Raw genomic sequence first — 13,735 nt, 5'->3', positions numbered from 1 at the left:
CTTGCTAACCCAGGTTGTCTTCTTAGAAAAGGCAAAGGGGAGCTGAGGACATTCCCACTGTACAGAAGCATCCCATGAGGACACGCAACAAAGCAATGAGCCAAGGAAGGCAAGAACTGGAAGAAGAAAAAAAAAAACTAGAAAAAAAAATGAGAAAAAAGATTTTTTTCTTTGAAGCTTCCAGAAAGAAGACAACTTTAGCAACATATGATTTTGGCTTCTAGAGTTATAAGAAAATATACCTGTATTTTAAGCTATTAACTATGTGGGAGAGTATGATAGATGATAGGTGGATAAATAGAGAATAGTTAGACAAACAGATAGATGGTTGATAGATGATAGAAAGACAGACAGACAAATGTAGATTAGATTTCATCAGTAATGTGAAATTAATGGAGTCTGTGATACTTGTCTGAGCCCAACTTGGATTCATTCCTGTCTGGATTACTGATACAGTCTCTGCTACCTGTTCCCTCTGCTACGGTCCATATTGCCCTTCTACAAAAAGATTAATTCTTCTCAAGTCCTGTACTGATTGTGTCATTACTCCAAATCAAAGTCAAAAGATAGCCCACACTTATCCTAGCTTTTAAGATCTCCACTTTGGTCTCAAGGTGCATTTTCAAGTGTTTGGGTTTTCCTGGAGGACTTTGTCATATGAGGAATTTGATTCGGTCTTGGTCCCCTCCAGGAGACCATGTAATGTTACCACCCCTTTCGTTTCTTAGCCCACAGTGACTTTTCCTTCTATGGACTGAGAGTCTGTAACAACTGAGCTGTGATGGCTTCATGCCAATGACCCTTAATGTCCATGCCCAGAGAAAAGGTGTCCAGAACTTGCATAAAGTCTAATTAATAACTGAAAATCCAAGAAGAAGGGACCAACCCCTACTGGTTGAGATTTTTACCTGAAGATGTGTTTCAGGATGTTAAAAACATCTGATAGTATGAAAGGCAGATTTAGGAAATACTTAATTCAGCGAAGGCATATAAAATAGAATTCTAGAAACAAGTGCATCACGGGTGAGGAAGCATGTGCTCCCGACACTGTGACACTGTGATTAAGAGGCTCAGTGGTCATGCTTTGAGGTTCAGATCCTGGGGCCATCACTAGGCGGTTTTATTCCCATCATTGAGCCACTGTTGAAAGAATAACCACCTATTTTGGCTCGGGATATTCTGTGGGAATCTTCTCATTATTGTACTTAGTCTCCTATGTAGGTACTCCTGCCAAAAGAGAGCCAATCTACTGTTGAGAACTGCGGCTCTCATTGTGAGCTGGCATTTGGGTTCGTACTTCAGTCTCCTGTGGATTTGTTTAGTAAGTCAATCAGCGAGGCTAAGTCTGAAATTACGCAGATAAAATGAGGGAACTGAGGCAAACTGCTGCATTCCTCTGGCCAACCCAACTGCTTTGCACCAGCCTCCTTCTGAATTATTTACACCCACTGACTACAATGATCCGATCTGCCCGATTCTGGCTCTACTTTCTACTATAATTTCTGCGGATGGGCTCCGCGTGCACCTGGCATTATCCCTGGAAGACTGGGCAGCTGCTCCATAGAAAACAATAACAGCTGTGAAACTCAAATCATTTCATGTTTTAGTAAGATGACAATAACATGGCGAGCAAGCCACATCGTGGAGATTCTGATTGGACAAGGCTTGCTGGAAGCCCAGGATGGAAAAGTGCAATAGCAACACAGCTGCTGTGCTTTAAATTCCACAAGTAGAGACACCAGTGGCTTCATCATGGAAACTTGATGGTTCACAGTTTCACGGCCAGGCGTCCTACGAACACCTCAGCATGTGTTCAGAAGGGTTCATGATTCATTCAGATGCTAGGGTCCGGTCACAATAACTACTGCGTCTATGAACACACTCAATGTGTTCATATATTTCTATCACACAAATTTCCCCTGTGATACATAATTATAGGATCATTTAGTCTCTAGTCCCAATAAATATAGCTAACAAAAATAAGTGAATGAATGGAAAAAATAAATGAATGAATGGAAATGCCATCTGCTTCTCTGCACAATTCCTCATTGTGCTGTAGTAGCAATTTATAACAAATTACTGCGCTAACCCTTAAATCAAACTCGTAAAAACAGAGACTTCAGAAACAATAACCCTGAGCCCAGAAACCCTCACATGACCAGAAATGTAAAGGCAATGGACACTGATGAATTCACCAAACTTTCGAGCTGACCTTTAAATGATTTGATAAAGGGCAGCCTACCAGAGTAGGAGAACCAAGTGTTCTCCTCCATCAAAATATGTGGCAGGCACTGAGCTGGGTCCTGTGGCTCAAATGAACTGTATGACGCTTATCAGAGGTCTCGAGTTTCAAGTGTCTATTGGTCTGAAAACAGGCCATCTCTGTTAGGAAGCAGCTGGGGTGACAGTTCTCTGGGCATCATCAGAATCCTGTCCGAAAACCTGGCCAGGTACAAATCATTTTCCTGCTTAAAAATCAGCAACAGGCTTCCCACTGTCTCTAGGATGGAGTCCTAACATTTTTTAGAATGCCTTAACATGGACCTTTCTTTCTTCATAATTTACAGCTTAATTTATCAAATTTTCCAATTAAAAAAGTCAGATGGTTATTACAGGCAGTTTAAAACGTATACATATTATATGTAAATATAAAATAATGTAAATATTAAAATAAAGATTAACACCAAGATATAACTGCCATTATTCATATTTTATTTACTTCCTGAGAACAGGTTTTTCCTATACAGACATGCCTGCATCCTATTCCCTTCTCTTCTCATTTTTTTTTTGCATTAAGTCTGTGCTTTAAGCACATTTCATATCTCCTTTGTCATTGCTTAGATCTAGACTAGAATGGGACAATCACAAAATCATTTTCCTCCTCAAGCTATCGAGCAGAGCTACAGAAGAATACAATATATTTTATGTTCCATCCTCACATCTTCTTACCTTCTCTCTTCCCTCATTTATTCAGTGGCATTTACTGACCTGGGATGTGGTTGTCACAGGAAAACCCAGTTTAAAAAAAAAAAAAAGGCCAATTCTTAAGTGTTGAGCTTCAAAAATTTTAGTGAGGGCTTTGTGGTGTCAAGCTTATCTCAGAAAGCCTAGCTCTTACATTTACAGTCTCCCCGGGTCTGTCCTGGTTTACAAAAGTCCTGGGTCCTGAAAAGAACCTCAGAGCCAGATAGCACGTAGTGTGTAGTTGGATGCCCTGGAAAACACCAATTCTTCCTGCTTTTTATTAGCTGTGTTCTTCAGCTTTGTCTTGGAAAGCAGCCAGGACGTCAAGAAACAAACAAACAAAAACAAAGAGATTTATATGAATTTCTGTTTCTCACATTTGAGGCAGAAAAAGGGAAGAAAGCTGTGGAGATACAAACAGTGAGAGAAGTGAGAAAATGATCTGAGCAGGGGTGGTGGCCACTGGGATCACTAAGGCCAGGAAACCCAGCTAATTAGCATAATTCCATCATGGCTTGGTCATAACCAAAAGCTGCCATCAGGGGATGATAGGGATTTCTGAGGATGGCTGGTCACAGTGGTAATTCCTTGTTCTCTAAATGAGGACACAGAATCCCAAAAGAAAACCGCTCACTAACACTCACTCATGCACTGAGTCAGGACCACAAGCCCAAGACTCTACACTGGTCACGGTTGCTAATGCTTTGAAATAATAACGAATACTATAGGGTCGATTTTGTAGGTATAAGCTGTCAGGAACACTGTAAGGGCTGAAAGAAGTTTTGTTGTCTTCTTCTTCTTCTTCTTCTTCTTCTTCTTCTTCTTCTTCTTCTCTTTTCTTTTTTTCAAACTAAAAAAAAGCATATTAAGATTTCATAGATATAGACAGAGGATCAAACTCTGAGATAGGGATAGAAGATTCCTACAGGGGTGTCAGCTGCAGTGGTGCTCCTTGGATTTCATGGGAGTAACACTCAGGGGCTCATGATGGATGCCGGCATTTACAGGGAAGGAGCATGGCACCTGGGGATTCGCACTGCCTTGATAAGAAGTGGAAGCAAGCCTCCCTTGGCCTGGGAGAAACTTTACCATATCTCTCAAGGTTGCTTTGCTGAAACGCAACTCTGAGAAAGAGCACTTGGGGACTTGTGTTCTTGCCTGGCACACCCAGCAAGAACATGCAGGGACACTGAGGGCCCAAGGCGAATCGCCTCTTCCTTACAACTATCATTTAAAACGAGCAGCAAAACAAAGCTGCATGTTTATAAGCCACAGGGCTGCACATCCTCCTCCTATTCCTTCCAAAGTATGAGCTTTGACTCTCCATTGCCCAGGAAATACAGTGCTTTCCAAACATCGTGGGGCTTTCAAACATCTTATGTTTGCCTGTGACTGTTTATTCTACATGTTGGTATTAAAGTCTGGCCGTTAAGCAAAAGTAATATTCCAAATATTTGATACGAGTCAAGAGAAACCAGCTATAAGCAAAGATTGCTGTGCTGTTCCTAGCTGCTAAGTTCCACCAACGTGAAGATACAGAAAGGTGAGCCTGAGGAATCTGCAGGGGTATATAGGAAATGCCCAAAGTGCCCAGCAATGACACAGTTATGCAGATAAACATCAGCAGCCTCAGTGGTAGTCTCTTTCATCTAATTCAAAGAGAAGCCAATCCAGCATATAATTTTATGGCTCCAGCAGCAACAACAACAGAAACTTTCTTATTATCTTCTACACTTTCAAATAAATATGAGTGTGTTTGCAAGTACAAAAATTAACTTGTTTGGAAGGGCCGGGATAAAGCATGGCTTCAACAGAAAGAAATCTTCTAGGGAGCAGCTGTTAGAGAAAGGTCAAAGAATTCTCCAATTAAAAAAAAGATAAAATAATTTGGGGGATGTTTTTATAGGCTTAAGGAATATTATGAGTGACTCTAGAGACAATTCAGTGGCACTTAAGATGCTTCTTTTACATATTGTCAGTGGAGTGTGACTGGCTAAAGTCCGCGGGAGGTAAGATATAATTGACAGAGAAAATTTTCCCACAGAAATTATGTTCTTTTCACTCTCATTTGGAAGCAATGCTGAGGCACATGGGTGGCTCCCAGCCTCCCAATCAGACACTTAAAACCCCAGAAATAGCTGAAGGAGAAAGCCCTGGTTTTCGTTCATCCTCTCAAGGAAAGTAATTTTAGGATCTGTTTCCTGGGGAATTACACCCAGAGACATCTTGCCTCATGGTTCTGGAACATTCTAACAAGAAAGGTACGGGTGACCTTATGTCTGCTGATTAGGACAAAGTCACTGTGCAGAAGGGAATTGTGGTGAGCCTCGCTACGTACTCATTTTAAGGCAGGGTGATATCTGGGTGATGGTCTGTTCAGCTGAATTAATTCAAGCCACCTGGGACAGTCATTTCATGTTTCTGTATCATATATCTGAAACCAACGAGCCACAGACAAGACCAGGAAACAAATCAATGCCACGTGTCTTCATTCTGCCTTGCTCCAAGCCCGTTGTGAATTCCCAAAGTAAAGAGGGTCACCTTTGCAGATTCCAGCCGGTGGTGATAAGCTCTCAATGGCAGTAGATGTGAAGAGTTAGAAAGCACCAGGCTCCTAGTCAAGTTGGGAGCCAGAGCCAGGGAGCAATCCTAAGTAGAACAGCCAGAGAGCTAAAACCTTGGCTAGAATCCACAGTACACATAAGGAGATAGGAGTTAAAAATAATCGTCTGCAGTGCAGTGCACATGTGGACATGCATTTCCAGAAGTTACCAAACATAGCCCCAGAATGGGTCATAAGTTAGTTGTTGGGCTGAAAGACTTAACCTAGGACATGGTGGGACAGAATCAACAGAAGGTTTTCCATGTCTGGACTAGGCTGGATGAGGAAACAGGAAGCTCAGATGAAAATGTGTGAGGAGACTCACTCCCGTAAGACAGAACACATTACAAAATTTACAAAGAAAGGAAGCTTGTTAGAAAATGCTGGCTCGTTGGGGACTTACTGTTTGAAAACAAATCTGTGAAGTTCAGTAGGGGTCCAAGTGTAGACATGGAAATGAGGACACTTACTTCATCTAGGTTTATGGGAATGTATCAGAGTTATGTAAAAGAATGAAACGCTAAAAGCCTCACTGCAGTAAGCAATCTTCGCAGGTTTAACCAGGAAAAAAAATACAGTACTGACCTAGGGCCTCTGGATACAGATAATATTCTCTTTCTGTGTCGCACTTTACGTCCGTGTGTTCCCATTTGAAAACCAAAAACATAGAGCTGGGTAAGTTTCCTACCACATAAACATGATGACCTGACTTCAGATCCCCGCCCCCCGCCCCCAGCCAGCAGCCAGGTAAACATCAGGTGTGGCTGCTTTGTAACCCCAGCCATGGGGGATAGGGGATATCATGGAGACAGGCAAATCTCAGTGCTTGCTACATGGTCTAAATTGTTGGGCTTAGTGAAGTTCAGTGAAGAAGGCTGTCTGAAACACTAAGGTGGCCGGCTAGCAAGAGGACTAAATGCGTAGAGGCACTTATCTGTGGGTATGGTATGACGACCTGAGTTCCATCTCTGGGTACCACAAAGGGGCAGGGGAAAAACAACTCCAGAGAGTTATCTCCCAATCTTCACATGTGTCCCTCCCCCCCACAAATAAATCAATGTATGAATGAATGAATAAATATTTAAAATGATAAGGCAGAAAGCAAACAGAAGAAACACCTGATAATCCTTGGTCCCCACACACATGCATATCCATATGCACACATAAATGTGTAAGCACATGAACACACAAGCCCACATACGAACACATTCACCAAGCACATACACACAGAGAACACGGAAAAGGACTTTCAGAAATAATTAACATGATTGCAGACACAAGAAGAGATGTCATGCTAACAAGAGGAACCAAAACCATTTGTTGACTGAGGTCAAAATGGATTTGTCCCCAAAGTCCAAATGATTTGTCTACTGAAATTTTAACTTTTATAAAAGGATAAAATTATTCCTGTAATCATTTCAGGAGGCAAGGACAGGCAGTTAAAGGCCTAAAATGTTAAGGTCTCACTTCTTATTTGAAACACTGCTTTGTTTTCTATTAATAAGCACAGAAATATTTTTAAATATCAAGACAGTCATTATTTTAGCCTCAGGCGACACGAAAATCACTTATCAAGTAACCCTTCTGCCTCTCACAGTGATTTATGAATGACTTCAAGACGGTCAGGTTCTCAACTAAGAGGTACAATAATGGCTGCAACGCTGATAGGATTTTCACTGACTGCAGCAAAGCACAGCAATGCGGAGCCTTGCTATTAAGAAGTAGATATTGTAGGGCTGGAGAGATGACTTAGCTGGTGAGAGTATGTCCTGTTCTTGCCGAAGACCTGAGTCCAGGCCCCAGCACCCACACTGGATGTCTCACAGCCACCTGGAACTCCAGTTCCTGAAGATCTCACAGCCCCTTGCCTCCGGAAGCACCTGCGCTCACATGCACGAAGCCGTGCATGAACACACACATATGCCTACACATGCTGACAGTTTTCTTATTCTTTTTCTGGTGCCCATCATTTGGACTTTGAGATTCACTTTGAATTCAGTCAACCAAACGTTTTTGGCTCCTCTTGTCAGCAGGATACGTCTTCTTGTGTCTGCAATCGTGCCAACTATTTCTGAAAGTCCTTTTGCATGTTCTGAAAGCCTTTTTGCATATATGCTTGGTGAATGCATGCATATGTGTGCATGTGTGTTCGTGTGTGCACACCCTTATGTGTGCTTATGGATATTAATTTGTTTTTATTAATTAATTTATTTAAGCACTTTATAGCCTGATTGAAGCCCCCTTCCCCCTCTCCTTCCTCCCCCACCTCTTCTCCTTTTCTCCTCAGAGAAGGGGAGGCCCCCTATGGATACTAACTCACCCTGGTACATCAAGGCAGCAGCAGCAGGACTAAGTGGCCTTCTCTCCCTCTGAGGCCAGATAAGGCAGCTCAGCTAAGGGAAAGGCAAATCCAAAGGCAGAGAACAGAGTCAGAGACAGCCCTCGCTCCAATTGTTAGGGGGCCCACATGAAGAACAATCTGCACATTTGCTACCTGTGTGTAGGGGCCCAGGTCCAGCCTATGGATGCTCTTTGGTTGGTGGTTCAGTGAGAAATGTTGATTAGCATTTGAAATGTAAACCTGTCATTAGTAAGTATTCTGCTTGTGTTAATTGAGGTGTTTGGTAAAGAGAACAGCTAATAAGCAACCAATAACCCATTCATTTCTAATTTTTAAATCTCAAAAATATAAAATTACTCTAACAAAGTATCTGACTCCCCCTACAATCCTCCAGACTTCTGAAGGAAGGGCCACTGAGTGGGCATAAAAATGGATCAACCCAAGAAGTGGAAACCCCAATGCAAAAGAATGAAAGGCTGGACAGGAACAGAGGCTCACAGTCAGGCTGTCCTGAGTTCAAGTCGACACTCTACCGCTCCAGCAATGTCTCATCAGTGACTCCTCTAAATCTTACATTCTGGTAGCTAGAAGCTGAGAATAGTAATCCCCATATCCCAGCATCACCATACAGGTTAAATACTGATCTGTGTCTGCCTCCCTCCACCCTTCCCCCCTTTCTGTGTGTGTGTCCAAGCTCACTCAGTAGATTAATTATGAGAGATGTTACCATTTGCACCCCTTCTCTGTTTCATCATGTTACTCTCTGCCCTTAGAGACACAGGATATTTACAGAAGCTGGTGGTAGGGGTACATTTTTGTTGGGGGGTCAGTTTTGTAATATCATCATTGTGACATCCTGTATCCCATCCACCAGTACCTTACGTCTACTCACAGAGGGCACCTCCACATGTTGGGGGACAGCTGGTCAGGTGCACTGATCATATTGGGGATGCTCTGCACTGAGGATGAAGGAGAAAGAAAGGAGGGGAATGACACAAGAGCAGCAGACACAGAGGTTTTATTCTCATGAATGCCAACTGACAAAAACTATTCAAATTATCTTAATTGATACATTGTTAGCGAGAGAATTATGAAAAGCTTACACAGTTGATTATTCTGTTCAGATCACATTTAACTGTAGAAATGGTAAACAGATCAGTGGTTGCCAAGGGCTCTGAGGTTTCCCATAGAAAACTTGGGAGATTCAGTTTTAGGAGACCAGATAATCTAGTGTGGTACTTTGAATGAAAATGGCTCCCATAAGCTCATATATTTGAATACGTGGTCCCCAGTTGGTGGAATTGTTTTGGAATGAATAGAAGGTGTGGCCGCTATGCAGAAGGTATGTCGTGGGTGGTTGGGGGAGGGGAGGCTTGGAAATTGCAAAAGCCCCTGCCATTTCCAGTTATCTCTCTCTTTCTTTCTGCCTTGTTGTTGTGGATCAGATATAAGCCCTCAGGTACTGCCCAGCACCATGCCTGCCTACCTGCTGCCATGCTTTCCACCATGACGGTCATGAACTCTAACTCTCTGAAACTGTAAACCGCAATAAACTCATCTATAAGTTCTCTTGATCATGGTGTCGTTTCACAGCAATAGAAAAGTTACTAAGCTAGGCACTGAAAAATATATTATGTGTATAGGTTAGCATAGGAACATTTGTTTATTTTGTCACCTGTGAGTTTTCCAAGATCTGTTTTCATTCGGAAGAAATGGCTGGCCTTGTGTCCAGGGCAAGAGAAGCACCTACTAGTGAGAGAAGGAAGCAAGTACTAAATATAGCAAATAGAACCCTACAGTGACTAGTGTGCCAAAACAGGACAAGCAAGAACCATGTAAAGGAACTCCCAAAGGAAGACACTGTCTGAGCAACCAAATAAAACCATGTATAATTCAAAGTATAGAATATTCACATACTCATGAGGGCACTAAATAATGGCTTAAATAAATAAAATGGCCAAACCTATCATGCAGAAGAATTACAAGTAATATGTGTAGATTAGACACTCTGCCCTTTGAAAAGAGTCAGACGACTCTTCACTCCATAAAATAGGCAAGAACTGGAGCATGAAAGATAAAACATTGGAAAAACCCTACCCCAGTCAGGTACGCAAGGCTATTGTTAACACAGATGAGCCCAATTGAGTCATCTTTGTTGATGAATCCCTGACTTGTGTAATCAGAATGGATATTTGGCTCTGGCATTCTTCCTCAAACTCCACCCCACCTATGGCAAAAGTATCAGACAAGTCCCCATGAACACATTCTACACCATATCTAACCAGTACTCTCCAAACATGACAAAGCCATCAAAACCACAGAAACACTCAGAAACGGATACAGCCAACAGGCATCCAAGGAGACATGATGATTAGACATGGTGGTCAGATCCTTGCTGGGATTATACCTTTAGGTTCAATAGACTTGAGAACCTCCATGGTTTGTCGAATACCTGAAACCTGAGCCTTCAGGCTATCCAGGCTACCAGGTCTGTATAAAACTCTGCTTGCTCTCTCTGCCAGAGAAATGGAGATATGGAGACACTGTTTCTATCTAGGCATTCTCTTCACACAGTACAGATCTCCTTCTGGCGCCCCTGTGCAATGTTCCTGGCAGCTTTTATTTTCCAGCTTACAGTTGGCAGCATCTCCTCATCTCATCAAAAGGTCTTGCCTTGGTACAGCTCACTCTTCTTTAAAATTCGTTTTTACAGTCAGGTCCAGAGAATCTTTATTTCAACATCCTTCCCAAGAAGTACAATATCACTTAATTAAAAAAAAAAAAAAAAAAAAAGATAGCCTCAGAGTTAACTGCAGGCTCAGCACTCTTTCTCTTCTACTCCAGCATCTTGTATTAGTTTGATATTTTACGACAAACTGGATTGCTGTGCTATTTTGCAGAGCCACCTTGACCTCTAAGGCAGTCAGAACAGTAACGTCCTATATACATTTTAGTACAAGAAGAGCAGCATAAAGGCTGAAACAAAAATAAAATCAACCTATGCTGCCTGTTAGATTTTGCTAAGCTTGTGGATAATAGCAAGGAGTGCCTGCAAAGGCTGACCTTGTGATTTCTTTGTGTCCACGTAGACTTTGCAATAAAATCTTCCGTATTTTAAGCATTAGCAATGTCCCAAATAGAATTTTCACGTGAAGTTATTTATATCTACAATGCATGAGGTTTCGGGCCTCAAGTACTGCTTAAATTTGACTTTTCTAATTTTATGAGGAAAACACACATAGACTTGATATTTCCATCAAACATTTCCTCATGATTATGTTCATCATGTCACATTTATTCATTCCCAAGTACCTACTTGGTGTATAGTAAACAGGAGAGCTAAAAAATAATAGTGAGCTATAAAGTAGCTGCAGTCAGGTAGTGGTTTGTTTATAGCGTCTCTCCAATGAGGGTATTTTGGAAAATAAAAAAAAAGTAATCAAAAGACAGTTTTTAAAGAAAAGTACTTATTCATAAGACCCAAAATGTAACTGACAGTGAAAGTGTGGAATCCAAAGGGAAGCTGACCAGCTTCAAGATGGCTATTTGAACTGGACAGAAGTTGGTTGAGCTGTATACACAGACTTTGGGTCTGGCTAGTCATACTGCATGATGACCATTTGCAAGCTCTTTCCAATAAAGTTTTAATCTAGTTTCAAAAATATTTTGTAAAGGAAAGCGCACAGGCATAAGACTTAAATTCCTCAATCCCCTGGAAGAAAGAATTAGCTGGCAAAGAAAGATGGGAGATTGTTTTTTTATATCTTTTTTTTTTTCCTGTTCCCAAACCTCCCTACCTCTCCAGGAAGTAAAGACTGTTCGCCTTCCTCACAGTGTTTGAGCAGTTAACTTTGCTGTCAGAGCAGCAATGGGGCAGGAGCCTCGAGAGACAGTGGGAATCCTTTGGAGACTGTAAAAACTGGAGTCTGCTCCTTTAGGAAAGGCGGAGCCCTATGCCGTCTGCACTCAGCATCTATGCCTAGATCCAGAGAACTAGCAGCCCGGTCACTTCTGCCACTGTCATCAACCTGGTCTTTGTCTTCTGCCTTCTTGTACTTCCTCATTAGAATTGCATTTATCTTAAGCTCTTTTGCAGATTTTCCCTCCTTAGGATTTCCATCTATGCTAAACTTTAGTGTGCATGGTCAAAATTCCAGAATCTGAGGAGAGGTGACCTAAGCACAACCTTCTAGCCACTGACAGAATGTCTGACTTTGCTTCAGAGGAAAATGGAGGCAGTAGCAATGACCTCAGAGAACCATAAAAATAAGCAGGCAAGCATGCTGATAGCCCAGCAACCCGGGCCCTCCACTTCTCTTTTCTTTCAACACACTTAGCAACACTAGGCCCTGCCTTCATGGAACTTCACGTATGCCTTTCTCAAAAAAAAAAAAAAAAAAAAAAAAAAGCAACCTAGCAACTCTTAGTAACTCCCCCCTTGTGACCAAAGACACCCTGGAACTAAAGAAAATAGGCCGAGGTAGACTGGATTGGTTTTTGGGTGCACGCATGCAAAGTAAGCCAAGTTGTGTCCTCCGACTGAACTTTCATGGGGGAAAACTCTATTCGCCTATCTTATACCTATGTGTGATTAGATGTGCACAAGACTAAAATCAGACACATAATGGGACTTTAACAGCTGCTGTGATCAAAGGCTCACATAAACCACACCTACCAATCTAAACCAAAAGACCACCTACATCTCCCCACAGCGCCCCCTATCTGTAACAACCAAACCAATGCCTCCTGGACTCATAAAAGAAAGTCCCCGGTAGTTACCAGGAGTTCTAGAACTCTCTAGCTCAAGCAGCGGGCTTCTCCCTTGCAATGTATCTGACCCGCAGTTTGCTTCGCGTCTGAATAAAACTCCTTGCTGCTTTGCAGTCTGTGTGTACTTTTTAGGTTCTTTGAACAAGACGCCCATAACCTGGCAACTCCAGGTCCAGACAGTGACCACCAGTAACAGAAGGATTACAGGGATTCACATAAATACCTGCTACCACAGTGAGTGCCCCAGAAAGCTCGCTTGTTAAAGTTCTCTAATTTTATATGGTTTTAGTCTCAGTTGTTGCCATGTTCTGAATGTGACCCAAGCTCATGTGCTGGAGTTTGCACTCTCGGTGCAACAGCGCTGGGAGAGGTGCTTTGCTTGTGAATGGGCCGAGTTTAAACAGAGCAGGCTCTTTTCAGCTCCTCGGTGAGGATGGAACTCGCTCCTCCTAGCTGTCTCCCATCCACTTCCCCTATGAGAACACTTTAAGGAGTTTCCAGATGCCTGCAACTTTGTCTGGGAATTCTCGTTTCTGGGGAAATAAACTTCAGGCTTCATGAATTCCCTCCGTGGCACTCATAATAGCAGCACAAATAGCAGCAGAATGAGACAAATGTTCTCTTATATAGCTTCTTAATTTTATGTTGGTTTTTTTTTTTTTCATTTTACCATGTATCATTTAAACTGGTGTTTTTATTTTTGTATTTTTGCTAGCAAAATAGTTTGCATTAAACCTCCAAAAGTTGAGGCTTTATGGGTCCTTTTACTAATTTCTTAGATTTCATCATTATAATTTACTTTTTCCATAGTCGTGTTTGTTGCACTTTTGAAACTAATTTTTTCCCTCATGTTATTTTCCTCCCTTTTCTAAACACGTTGTATTCCCAGGACTTTGAAGATTCTTTCCCAATCTGTTTTTGTTTTGTTTTGTCTTGTTTTTTGTTTTGTTTTGTTTTTTGGCTTGTTTGTTTGGTTGTTTGGTTTTTCTTGTTGTTGTTGTTATTGTTTTTGTTATATATGTTTTTCATTTGTAACTCTCAGTCTCAAACTTTTAACC

At 41.7% G+C, this 13,735-nt stretch overlaps 1 long non-coding RNA gene across 1 annotated transcript in view; it reads right to left on the bottom strand.

Annotated features, from left to right (window-relative positions):
* Window positions 1-2,758: 2,758 nt before the first annotated feature.
* The window catches only part of LOC132654891 (uncharacterized), a 110,653-nt gene continuing 99,676 nt past the window's right edge, over window positions 2,759-13,735 (bottom strand). The window contains exon 4 of the long non-coding RNA XR_009592498.1: window positions 2,759-3,814. This is a non-coding gene — a long non-coding RNA (uncharacterized LOC132654891). The remainder of the gene's footprint in view (window positions 3,815-13,735) is intronic.

The sequence above is a fragment of the Meriones unguiculatus genome, chromosome 6 (genome assembly GCF_030254825.1).
Source record: "Meriones unguiculatus strain TT.TT164.6M chromosome 6, Bangor_MerUng_6.1, whole genome shotgun sequence".
Taxonomy (NCBI): Eukaryota; Metazoa; Chordata; class Mammalia; order Rodentia; family Muridae; genus Meriones; species Meriones unguiculatus.
The sequence above is the reverse complement of the archived record's forward strand: the minus strand, read 5'-3'. Positions and strand labels throughout refer to the sequence as shown.